The sequence below is a fragment of the Neoarius graeffei genome, chromosome 22 (genome assembly GCF_027579695.1).
Source record: "Neoarius graeffei isolate fNeoGra1 chromosome 22, fNeoGra1.pri, whole genome shotgun sequence".
In the NCBI taxonomy this organism is placed as follows: Eukaryota; Metazoa; Chordata; class Actinopteri; order Siluriformes; family Ariidae; genus Neoarius; species Neoarius graeffei.
In genome coordinates, this window is record NC_083590.1 from 30,850,783 (window position 1) to 30,864,665 (window position 13,883).

A 13,883-nucleotide genomic window follows, 5' to 3' on the forward strand; every position below is an offset into this window, starting at 1 on the left:
CAATCCACATACACAGCACACAGGGAGGTAGTGGGCAAGGAAACATACACATATAGGATGGAAAAGAAGGTTCATCCAACCCAAACATATCAGTTCAGAAGGTTTCAGAAGAAAGTTCATCAGAACACACACACACACACACACACACACACACACACACACATTAAAGGAACAAAGGAGACCATAAGGCACATTTGCAACAATTACCAAATGATAAACACAGACGACATGGATGGACAGGGAAGAAGAGGGAATGAAACAATGGAAGATAAAACCAAAAAAAAGAAGGAAAGAAAAAGAAAAACAATGGAAATAATGATTAACGTGTCATATTTGCAATAGCAACAACACAGGCATTACATGATACATCAGATTATTAATGTGCATGGTAATAAACAAGCACAGCTGTACTATACAGGCTGTACAGTATATACAGTAATTAAGAGAGAAGGAATTGTGTTAGACAGAAAAGAGTGCGCACAGAGGAAAAAAAAAACACAGCAGGTTTTTTTTTTTTTTTTTTTTCTCACTACACCTCATTAATAACCCGTGAAGCATGAAGGAGCTGGAAGAAGCAACTTTGTTTTTTGGAAGTTCTTTTTTTTTAATGCAAGTTGTAATAAAATAGACGTCCACGTGCTTGAACTCCATGACTAATGACCTCAGGGTTCTGAAATATTCCCTCTATCTACGTGCGAGTGTGTGTTGTGGTAAAGAAAGCGTATGAGGGCGTACTGATCCGTCTCTCTCTCTCTCTCTGTCTCTCTCAGGTCATTAGTCATGGATTTGGGTGTTTAATGAACCCGTCAGGCTCTACCCGAGTTTCACAAATGTCCGGAATTTGCAGTCTTCCGACGACCTAAAGGAGAAGAGGAACTGATGTGATCTAAGGGAAGTTTGCTGCGTTATTCATTATTTATAAATGTGTTGGTGGAGTCAAATTCAAATTCTGGCCTTTAACACTGTGGAAATGTTAACGCTAACTAGAAGTCCTGCGTCAGCCAAATGCAAAGTCAAAAAAGCTTCCACAGGGGAAGCGGCCTCGCTGAACGGGAGTTAGAAAGCTCTGTTACTTTTCTCTCCCTGGTTTGTGAGAAGAACTTGGATGGCGAAGTGGGTGGGTCTGGAATCAGCTTGTGTGCGTGCGTGCGTGCGTTTGTGATGGATGGTTGCAGCACAACGTTCACAGGATGTAAAGGGCAACATTGAGATGCTTCATTAATTTGGAGAGTGGTTTGAGAACATCAGAAACGCTCATGGGCCACGCTGGGTGAGCGGTCAAAATCACTTCACATCATTAACACACACACACACTAGTGTGTGCAAGACAGAACAAAAAGCAGTTACACTGATTCGTGACTTGTGTACACATCCATATAAATAGTCAATTCCAAAATTATTGGTACCCCTCATCTCATGAAACGAGCAAAAAAAACTATAAATTGAATAACTCATGCACCAAGTGACATCGTCCTGGGCTGCCAACTCTCACGCAATGAGCGTGAGACACACGCATTTGATTGTCTTCACACGCTCACACGCCATACCTCCGATTTCTCACGCTAGAAAAAAAATCTAGTTTATCTATCTGATCTAGGCTACCCATTGCGTCGCGCCAACCACTTGCGATCAATCAATTACACCTTACGCACGGCTAAACAGGCAGAGAGGTGTTCCCTTCTGTACACACTCCCCTATGGTAGGTGGCGCATCTAATGATGCTGCACTCGCCGGAAGTTGGATAATTGCCTACCGTCAATTTAGAGGAAGAGGAGAGAGAAGAAGGTATCCGAGTTGAAGACGGGTGTCTCGGACAGGTTTGTACATATGCACGCCAATGTGTGGCATTACTGGCGTAATTATGAACTTATATAAAGTTTCTGAATCGTTTTAGCCTATAAGTGTTGTGAAAATATTTAATGCCATATCGAGAGCTGTGTACTAGGCATGCTAAATCATTATAGGCCTCCTGCCGTGCCACAGCCTCTATCTTCCCCAACAAGCAGCACGGGAGAGCACCTCCTTAGCACACGTTTATTAAGGTGCATTTTTAGTTTGTTTACTGTATGTTATCATACTTTATGACTTTATTTGAAGCCATACTGGAAATGTTGTAAAATAAAGCAAGTAAGAGATATTACAAATGCAAGAAGAGCCATTAGCCACCATACCTATTGTTTATTTACAGGGTATTTATTTTTAATTATTTATGATGTATGTGATTGCTCAGTTAAAGTAAATAAAGCATGGTCACCTGTAATATCAAAGAACTTGAACTTGTGAATAATTAAAAAAAAAAGACAGAGAACAATATACTGAGGAGACAGGGTTTCAAAGAGGGCAAGACAGGTAGAGAATATTTGTCAGATAACAGGCCCTGACGAATGTTCTATTACTAATAAGAAACATAGATAAGAAATAAATTAATAAGAAATATATTAATATAGCTTATTTAAGTATGACCAAAATTTTTAAGCCCAACTTTGTGTGCACATTCCCACCTATGGCCAAGGTTCAGCTTTTTGTGTTTCAATACTGTTCAAACTTAATCATTTTAATGTCTCTTGTAGCACATGCACATTTTGCTTCCTGTTTAAGCATTTTATTTGTTCTTTTGCTGTTGATATTTTTCCCCATGCCAATCTTCTGCTGAACCCAGTGGTGGGGAAAGCCCTTAAATGCATAATGAATAGTCAGTGAGGGACAATCTTATTTTTTGCAACAGTTATTAAAAACTTAACATTTAGTTTCAATTCAGAAGGTGTTTAGGCTTAGCTGATGAAATATTTTCAAACATGAACTTGCCTTTAAATCTGAAACACAGGTCTATAGGGCTACAGGAACATTGGCAGTCATCTGTAGTTTTCTAGTGTGGGGGGGTTTTAAGCCAAAACTTGGTGCTTTTGTTGGCCACAAGCTGAAGGCCTGGCAAGTCAGGGTGTGTAAGAATGTAGGTATGGCACAGCAGGCCACTCCAAAAATCCACCAGAATGCAGGAACATCTACTAAATCCAAAATCTCAACCCCCTCCCCAACATTGTCCATCTCCAGCTGGACGACCCACAAACAAAACACCAGAATGCAGGGGGACAAGTGACTATCAAACTGAATACAAAATTCCCACTTACTGTATGGTGTGCGGAAAAATTTTGCCGTCGACCCCCCCCCCCAAAAAAAAAAAAAAATTTCACTTCAAGGAATTTCGAAAAGTTGGCAGCCCTGCATCATCAGCTTGAACATACTATGATGCAAAGAACAAGCAATTGTTTTCACAATGGCTTTGTATTCATTACGCTGATCCAAAAAGTTTAGGCACCCCATCATTAATATATGGAGAAGCTTGCCCTGGAGAGATTAAAACCATTGAACCTTTTCCTGTAATGACGAACAAGATTGAAGACACTTGTAGAGGATTTCGGTGACCTCTATGCAGAAAAAAGGTCCTTTATTAAAGCTAGACTACCTTTGAGATTTTTCAAGTGTAAGTCATAAAAATAATTTTCCCCGACACCTAATTATTTTTGTTTTGTGGACCGAAAGCTACTGAATTCGAATCACAGACTTCCAATTTTATTAGTTTTTTTTTAATAGAACAATTAATGAATTTAGAGTCACGTGGCCCTAAATTCTCAGTTATTTTTTCCTGCTTCACCATGATGCAATACAAGATACTATGTCATGCATGACGTGGTGGGCTTTCCCCGTTCGCGCAAGGCATTGTGGGATACAAATTTGAAACAGGAGAGAAAAATGAAGGACGTGAGTGTGCGAATGAAACGTGAAAGACCGACTACAGTAACGGAAAGAAAGTGAGAAGAAAAGATGTTACAGTATGTTATATACGAAGGAAAGTATAAACTAAAAATATCGGCGGTCAGCGAACACCTCGGTGTGATCAGCTGTTCGTTTAGCGACAGAATGATGGAACTGTCAGTGCACGCTCAAAGGTAAACCTGCGCATGCGCACACACACGGACTTCCTCTGTCTGCTTGACTGCACGAAGCGAGCGATTTCATGCACATTATTTGCTTTAATCCCCTCAAATTAAATAACTTCCCAGCCACAGAATGGCCTGATATTTTTAGATATTACAGAAATAAACATACATCACAATAACCACATTTCAGAGGGAACTAAATTTCACTGATTTTATGAAATCGAAAGGCCGTCTCGCTTTAAATTCTTATGTTTATTCAAGTGAGATATCCTTACAATCCATACTGCATGTTTTTAATAGTTTTTAGATCCAGAGAACACTAATTTGGAACTCGAGTGAAACTTGTTGTGTTGATTTGAGTGTGTATTTGGGGTCATTATCTTCTTGGGAGATCTAATGATGTTCAGATATTAACCTCCTGGCAGAGGCAGTATGGTGAAATGTATAGGTCAAAAGTTTTTAGACTATTTCTTGTTTTATCGTGACTTATCCATGCAATGGATAAGTAATGCAATCTCTCGGGTTTTCTCCATGGTGGATGATGGATGACAAATGATTCTGCATGCGTACAGCCTCATGCTTACACACATTTTAGGGGTAGCAATGTTTTTGATGATAAAACTTTCATTAAAGAGAATAATGTAATATTTGGTGATCAATGATTTACAGTAGGAGGAAGTGACTAAACTGTTATTGGTTGTAACATAGAAGAACAAATCATCTCATTATCTCAAGCCGCTTCATCCTTCTACAGGGTCGCAGGCAAGCTGGAGCCTATCCCAGCTGACTACGGGCGAAAGGCGGGGTACACCCTGGACAAGTCGCCAGGTCATCACAGGGCTGACACATAGACACAGACAACCATTCACACTCACATTCACACCTACGCTCAATTTAGAGTCACCAGTTAACCTAACCTGCATGTCTTTGGACTGTGGGGGAAACCAGAGCACCCGGAGGAAACCCACGCGGGCACGGGGAGAACATGCAAACTCCGCACAGAAAGGCCCTCGCCGGCCCTGGGGCTCGAACCCAGGACCTTCTTGCTGTGAGGCGACAGCGCTAACCACTACACCACCGTGCCGCCCCCATAGAAGAACAAATAAGTTGTTATTGATTAATGAATGCTCAGTTAATCAAAAACAGGGATGAGAGTGGGTGGTCATCAAAAAAGCAGAAAACAAGATAAAGGTATGCGAGTGAGCCAAAGGCGCCCGAAGCCAACATGGGGGGGGGGGGGGGGGTGTGTCTGGGAGGGATACCCCCGGAAAATTTTGAAAAATAAGGCCTTACAAACCACTTTTCCTGCAATCTGAGCTGTAGTAGATAAAAAAAATATCTGTTGTCTTTTTTATATATTTACATGAAAATATGTTTCAAATCAATAGGAGTATTGTTTGAATTCAAAATAAAATCACATTCTACATTCAAGGGTATGGTTATAATTCATGATCAACAAAAATGACAAACTAAATTCACATTAAACTTAAGTGCTATTAATTATCAAAATTTTCATATATTAAATAACATTTCTTAAGCCTAGGTCACAACCGGACGTACGATTTTTTTGGCCGTGCGATTTTTGGCGTTTCCCAAATTGCTGCGGTTTTTTTTGTTCGTGGAGAAAGACGCACGTTGGCCGTAAGTTTGTCTTGCAACCTGAAAAAAAACGTAAGCGCCCGTAGAGTTTGTTTGACATGACAAAGAACCTCTGCGGCCAGTCTACGGCTCGAAAATCAGCACGTCACATGCGCGCCCTCCGTGCGTTTCTTGCGTTTTTTGCACGTAGACCGGCCATAGGAGCACGTACGGCTGGTTGTGACCGAGGCTTTAGGGTGACTGACCTTTTCTCCCTATGTCCTCATTAGTTGCATATGATTTCTTCAAAAAGTCTTTTGAAATATTTAAGTTTTCAAAACTGTCAGCATTAATTCAGATTTACTGACTATCATATACGATAGATAAAACAATAGATGAAAGAGAAACGTATTTTTGAAGAGCAGCGATGATGAACATGTGCAAGTTGCAAGTTTCGATAAAATAGAACGGATGTGGGTACTTTTGTAAGAACGGTTATGATTGGCTACCATGCTCTCGCCATCGATGTTTTGGCCAATTACATTGTAGATAACACGTATTCTACCACGAGACTTAGCGAGACTAAAGATGGCGAAAATGTAAACATGTAACATCGTCATAGGAATGAATTACGCTTGAGTATCATGAAGGAACATACCCCAACCCCCCTCAATAAATGAAAAAAAAAATCTCAAGGGATTTGGCATAATATAAAAAGGTCGAGGGCGGCACGGTGGTGTAGTGGTTAGCGCTGTCGCCTCACAGCAAGAAGGTCCTGGGTTTGAGCCCCGGGGCCGGCGAGGGCCTTTCTGTGTGGAGTTTGCATGTTCTCCCCGTGTCCGCGTGGGTTTCCTCCGGGTGCTCCGGTTTCCCCCACAGTCCAAAGACATGCAGGTTAGGTTAACTGGTGACTCTAAATTGAGCGTAGGTGTGAACGTGAGTGTGAATGGTTGTCTGTGTCTATGTGTCAGCCCTGTGATGACCTGGCGACTTGTCCAGGGTGTACCCCGCCTTTCGCCCGTAGTCAGCTGGGATAGGCTCCAGCTTGCCTGCGACCCTGTAGGACAGGATAAAGCGGCTACAGATAATGAGATGAGATAAAAAGGTAGATTTTTACTCAGAAAAAGCGGAAATCCGCCGAAAAGCGAAAACTCTCATCCCTGCAAGAAACATGATAGAAAGTTAATTAAAAATGCATTTGTATCATGTGCTAAGTATGAGTTTTTAATGAAAGCGTATTTTCAGTCACATTCAATAACAAATTTCTCTCTTTTAATGAAGACTTTCATGTTTGATTTTATTTAGAAATGGCATCTTAGCCCAGCAGACTTTAGTTCCAGCCCTCGGGATCCACTGACCTACACAAGCTTCATCTTCATCTTTCAAACTTCATCTTTCCCCAAAACTCCTCACCATCTTGAAAAGGAATTGAGAATCCCCTCATAAGCTCCATCATATCAGATGTGTTGAAAGCAGAGAAATCCTGAATCTTTGCAAGGCAATGTGTGCCGAGCACTGGAGCTGAGAAACAGTGCCAACTTTCCAAAAAGTCTGGTCGAAAAGTTTGAGGCCACGAATCAAAAATGATTCCATTTCGCAATATCTAATATAAAATTAATTTAATACATTTTTTATTATTATCAGCAATAACTTGAGAGAAAAGAAGAAGTGTCAGCGAGTACTTGAGCTGGCACGGACCCGAGAAGTTTCTGTAAAACCTGACGATCCGTGTTAGAGCCATCAGAGTGTCATCTGAACACAGGCTTCAAGGGAAACTCAAAGAAATCTGACCTTTAATACAAAGAAGATAATTTGAAATTTAAATAGTGAGGTGGAAATAGTGCAGGATCGTGAATACTGAATGTATCCAGCCATACATTATCTGTAGCCGCTTATCCTGTTCTACAGGGTTGCCGGCAAGCTGGAGCCTATCCCAGCTGACTACGGGCGAAAGGCGGGGTACACCCTGGACAAGTCGCCAGGTCATCACAGGGCTGACACATAGACACAGACAACCATTCACACTCACATTCACACCTACGCTCAATTTAGAGTCACCAGTTAACCTAACCTGCATGTCTTTGGACTGTGGGGGAAACCGGAGCACCCGGAGGAAACCCACGGAGAACATGCAAACTCCACACAGAAAGGCCCTCGTCAGCCGCTGGGCTCGAACCCAGGACCTTCTTGCTGTGAGGCAACAGCGTTAACCACTACACCACCGTGCCGCCCCACATTGTTTCAATCCTTCTGTTTGTTTCCTGTTTTTGTTTGTTCCCCCTCAGACTTTTGTACCATACTCTCTTATTTTTAACCTTTTAAAATTATTAACCTACTGTTTAGAAGAAAATAAAAATGTTTTATGATATATTAACAAGGGCGACATGGTGGTGTAGTGGTTAGCGCTGTCGCCTCACAGCAAGAAGGTCCGGGTTCGAGCCCCGTGGCTGGCGAGGGCCTTTCTGTGTGGAGTTTGCATGTTCTCCCCGTGTCCGCGTGGGTTTCCTCCGGGTGCTCCGGTTTCCCCCACAGTCCAAAGACATGCAGGTTAGGTTAACTGGTGACTCTAAATTGACCGTAGGTGTGAATGTGGGTGTGAATGGTTGTCTGTGTCTATGTGTCAGCCCTGTGATGACCTGGCGACTTGTCCAGGGTGTACCCCGCCTTTCGCCTGTAGTCAGCTGGGATAGGCTCCAGCTTGCCTGCGACCCTGTAGAACAGGATAAAGCGGCTACAGATAATGAGATGAGATATATTAACAAAGATTTAGAATGAAACTTGATTGAAATGAATTGATTAAATTTAGTACACTATTACTTGACTGATGGTCACTTGATCAATCATTTAACTGAACACAAATGTTATTAAACTGTTCATTTATTCAACTGCTTTGTTACCTATTACCCAAAGTAAATTATTACATGATATATCAAATTTTATATCTATTTTTTTAAATCTACATACATAAGCTGTTGTGAAGGACACTGTACAGTGCATGGGTTTAAAATGTCTTTTCTCTTTACTGTATATACAGTACCAGTCAAAAGTTTGGATGCACCTTCTAATTCATTCACTGTTTTTTTTCCTTCATTTTTATTAATTAAAAGTCACGCCGTGTCTTAAAGTAATGATGGACGTCGTTTCTCTTTACTTAGTTGAGCGGTTCTTGACATAATATGGATTACTATAGTTGTGGTGTTGAATAGGGCTGTTTACTGTATTGTTATTATTTACTGTTTGAGCTCAAACGCATTAAGAAGGCAAGAAGTTGCACTAATTCACTTTTGACGAGGCACCTAAAGCATTCCAGGTGACTACCTCATGAAGCTGGGTAAGATAACGCCAATAGTGTGTAAAGCGTCATCAAGGTAAATGCTGGATACTTTGAAGAATCGAAAATATTAAACATATTTTGTTTACCGCATAATCCCATACATGTCCCATACTATGTTATTTCATAGTTTTGATGTCTTCAGTATGGTTCTACAATGTAGACAACAGTCCAAATACAGAAAAACGTCAGAATGAGTAGGGGTGTACAAACTTTTGATTGGTACGATAGATAGATAGATAGATAGATAGATAGATAGATAGATAGATAGATAGATAGATAGATAGATATCATTCAGGAACTTTAAGTGTCATAATGAGTCATATTTTGGTGGACTCAAAAACAAAATCACAACATACAGGTTTAAATACATAAATGTGTCACTATTAATTAGTCAATCGTATTGTTTCTTTACAGTCAATGAAGCACTTGTTTTATGGGTTTTTTTTTTATTTTGTATCTTACACTGGCACACTGATTAAAGGGGTGGTCCTTACTCTATTGAGAGGAAAAAAAATAAAGCTTTCTCAGATGTTTATAGACCCATTGCACTGATGTCACAGTTATGCTAGCAACCGTTGCTACCATTGCCCTGGGGGACAAGCGAACTTTGTTTACATACTGAAGACAAGCGATATTGAACATGTCAGATGTCTGTAATGAAAACTACAGTTGAAAAAGTTTGACGACCAGATTACTTGGATAATCTAAGTCAGAAAGAAGCAAAGGATAGATATAATTAGAAATTAGAGTTTATACAAAATTCGTCGAAACGATTGGAGTGACAGTGAAGATTTGTGGCCTAGATGTTGGAATGTACCTTCTCACTGCATTTTCTCCATTTTAATTAAAAAAAAAGAAATAAAACACCCTTATCGTTTTCTGGAAGAGAAGCGCAGGGAGGACTGAGAATCAGCAGCTATGGTTAGTTTACACCCGATATTAAAACTTGTGGCATCCTAGCAACCACTGCAAAGACGCGTACAAAAAGCCCCAAAATTCCGACTTACCCTGGATAAACGATACAGGATTTATCTTGTAGTGTCCTGATCTCCAGCTCTTTAACCCAGCCATACAGTATATAAAAAGTTGTACTCCTCCATGCTCTTCCAGGTTTTCATCTGTGTCCCCGTGTAGAACGATGTCTGCAGCACCAGGTAGTTAGAAGTCGGGGAATTCAACAGATGGATCATTTTCCAACTTGTAAGAAAAATCCTTCTTTACTCACATGTAAGGATCTAATCCCATCGCAAAGAGCAACTTTCTGAAGGTATCTTGACCATGCATTGGCCTCTAAACTGCGAGAATAGTCAGAAACTGTTTCACTCGCTCTTTACATAACGGCAGCCAAATTGGTTTGCCTGACCACCACTTTACTCACCAGAAGTAAACTCACAAGCAAAAGTCATGTGACTGAATACAATCTATATTCTAATTAAAAAAAAAGAAATAAAACACCCTTATCGTTTTCTGGAAGAGAAGCGCAGGGAGGACTGAGAATCAGCAGCTATGGTTAGTTTACACCCGATATTAAAACTTGTGGCATCCTAGCAACCACTGCAAAGACGCGTACAAAAAGCCCCAAAATTCCGACTTACCCTGGATAAACGATACAGGATTTATCTTGTAGTGTCCTGATCTCCAGCTCTTTAACCCAGCCATACAGTATATAAAAAGTTGTACTCCTCCATGCTCTTCCAGGTTTTCATCTGTGTCCCCGTGTAGAACGATGTCTGCAGCACCAGGTAGTTAGAAGTCGGGGAATTCAACAGATGGATCATTTTCCAACTTGTAAGAAAAATCCTTCTTTACTCACATGTAAGGATCTAATCCCATCGCAAAGAGCAACTTTCTGAAGGTATCTTGACCATGCATTGGCCTCTAAACTGCGAGAATAGTCAGAAACTGTTTCACTCGCTCTTTACATAACGGCAGCCAAATTGGTTTGCCTGACCACCACTTTACTCACCAGAAGTAAACTCACAAGCAAAAGTCATGTGACTGAATACAATCTATATTCTATTGCAGGTTAACCACTCACGAAGAATGACTGAAAAACTTTTAACTCCACGGATTGTCAGTGAGGGCGGCACGGTGGTGTAGTGGTTAGCGCTGTCGCCTCACAGCAAGAAGGTCCTGGGTTTGAGCCCCGGGGCCGGCGAGGGCCTTTCTGTGTGGAGTTTGCATGTTCTCCCCGTGTCCGCGTGGGTTTCCTCCGGGTGCTCCGGTTTCCCCCACAGTCCAAAGACATGCAGGTTAGGTTAACTGGTGACTCTAAATTGAGCGTAGGTGTGAATGTGAGTATGAATAGTTGTCTGTGTCTATGTGTCAGCCCTGTGATGACCTGGCGACTTGTCCAGGGTGTACCCCGCCTTTCGCCCGTAGTCAGCTGGGATAGGCTCCAGCTTGCCTGCGACCCTGTAGAAGGATAAAGCAGCTAGAGATAATGAGATGAGATCAGATTGTCAGTGAAAAAAATAGCAAGATCGTGGCTGCACACTGTGATTGTATGGCAGGCCTTGGAGAGAGCTGTTCTCACGTAGCATCATTGTTGTGGGCTTGAAGTTGGAGTAAAATAAATGGATTCACTGACAGTTACAGATAAAAAGGTGTACTGGGTTCTTCCTACTGCTGTGAAAAAAGTCTCCTACTCCCGGATCAGAGATATTTCCTTTCTAAAGAAATGCTAAGTTCCTAAGCCACAATCAGAAGTTCAAAACAAAGTTCCAGGGAGACGGCAATACCTTTGATCTTTTTCTCTATTTGAACAATTGGAACGACCAAAAACAGTGCAAAAATGAACCGTATGTAAGACAGATTAAGCTGTGCGTACAGGAAAGACGGTGTCTGGTTGTCCCCCAGGAGAAATTATCATGTGATGCGTGACGTCATGCGCAAGGGGACTATACTTAAGAAAATTCTGGCAACCTGAGAGGTATGAACAAAATGTGCAGAAAATGTATTGAAACACACGCTTAAACCATCTCTGAATATGCTTCGATTCCCATAGTAAGTCACAAACTCTGAATACTGCCAACTGTTTGTAAGGTCTATTTCATACAATCAATTTTTCCCACCTGTGGTGGACTGAAACCCCATCTGGGGGTATAGACTCCAGATCCTCTGCATCACTGATTAGGATAAAACATTTTTGCTCATTTCTCATGAAGAGTGTGAGTAATCCTGAGTAATGACTGTATGACCCCTTCTGCACAACCTGTTCAAGCCTTTATTCCGCCTTGCATTCTGTAGAAAATGTCCGAATGTGGAATGGGGGTTGGTGTTGTTCTGCCTCTGAGCTGGAGCGAGTGGTAGTAACAGAGACGGAATCGATGTCTGTGTAAAAGGGACAGCCAGAACAGTGGGACAGGGGTGTGACGTTTTTGAGCTTGACATTCTACTTTCTGAGCTTAGTGTAAATTCAAATGTCTGTGGTGTCGAAGGTCCACACGCTTTTCTGCCTCAAATTGCTTCCTACTTCTCTTCACTTTCTCCTACAAAATATTTCTGATCACACAAACATGGTGCTTGCGTGAGTCTCTCTCTCTCATTTTCGAGCACAGTTTCCTGTGACACTTTTTTCCCCAAAAAGCCGGCTTGGTTGTTTGTTGTTGTTTTGTCTGTAACCACTTATCCCATGCGGGGTCCCCATGACTGGAGCTGGGACCCCGGTCAGCTGGGATAGGCTCCATGGTCAGCTGGAGCCTATCCCAGCTGACCATGGACAAGAGGTAGGGTACTGGACCTGGACAAGTCGCAGGGCTGATACACACACACACAGAGACACAAACAACCATTCACGGTCAATTTAGAGCCACCAATTACAGTGGCATGCAAAAGTTTGGGCACCCTTGCTGAAAACGTCTGTTACTATGAATAGTTAAGTGAGCAGAAGATGAACTGATCACCAAAAGGCATAAAGGTAAAGACGACATATTTCTTTTCAGCGTTTTCTGCAAGAATTGTGTTTTATTTTTGTTCTGTACAATTGGAGAGTGAAAAAAGAAAAGGAACACCATGCGGAAGTTTGGGCACCCCAATACATTTGAGTTCTCAGGTAACTTTTACCAAGGTTCCAGACCTTAATTAGCTTATTGAGCTGTGGCTTGTTCACATTCTTCATTAGGGAAGGTCAGATGATGCAGATTTCAAAGCTGTATAAATTCTCTGACTCCTCAAACTTGTCCCTAAAACCAACAGCCATGGGCTCCTCTAAGCAACTCCCTCGTATTCTGAATAATAAATTAATTGATGCTCACAAAACAGGAGAAGGCTACAAGAACGTAGCAAAGTGTTTTCAGGTAGCTGTTTCCTCAGATTGTAATGTTATTAAGAAATGGCAGTTTACTGCCAAAGGGGGTGTTACGAGGTACTAACCATGCAGGGTGCCCAAACTTTTGCTTTGGGCCCTTTTCCTTTTTTGTCATTTTGAAAAAGGAAAAGATGAAAATCTCATCTCATCGCATTATCTCTAGCCGCTTTATCCTTCTACAGGGTCGCAGGCAAGCTGGAGCCTATCCCAGCTGACTACGGGCGAAAGGCGGGGTACACCCTGGACAAGTCGCCAGGTCATCACAGGGCTGACACATAGACACAGACAACCATTCACACTCACATTCACACCTACGGTCAATTTAGAGTCGCCAGTTAGCCTAACCTGCATGTCTTTGGACTGTGGGGGAAACCGGAGCACCCAGAGGAAACCCATGCGGACACGGGGAGAACATGCAAACTCCGCACAGAAAGGCCCTCGCCGGCCACGGGGCTCAAACCCAGGACCTTCTTGCTGTGAGGTGACAGCGCTAACCACTACACCACCATGCCGCCCCACTTTTGCATACCACTGTAACCTAACCTGCATATCTTTGGACTGTGGGAGGAAACCCAGACAGACACAGTGAGAACATGCAAACTCCACACAGAAAGGCCCTCGTCGGCCATTGGGTTTGAACCCAGAACCTTCTTGCTGTGAGGTGACAGTGCTAACCACTACACCACCGTGCGCTAGCTTGGTTTGTATGCTAAAGGACGCAAAC

General features: G+C 42.0%; 1 protein-coding gene across 1 annotated transcript in view; it reads right to left on the reverse strand.

Moving 5' to 3' along the window:
- Window positions 1–13,883, reverse strand: part of adgrb2 (adhesion G protein-coupled receptor B2) — an 836,040-nt gene that overhangs the window by 165,495 nt on the left and 656,662 nt on the right. The gene's annotated exons all lie outside the window — the stretch shown is intronic.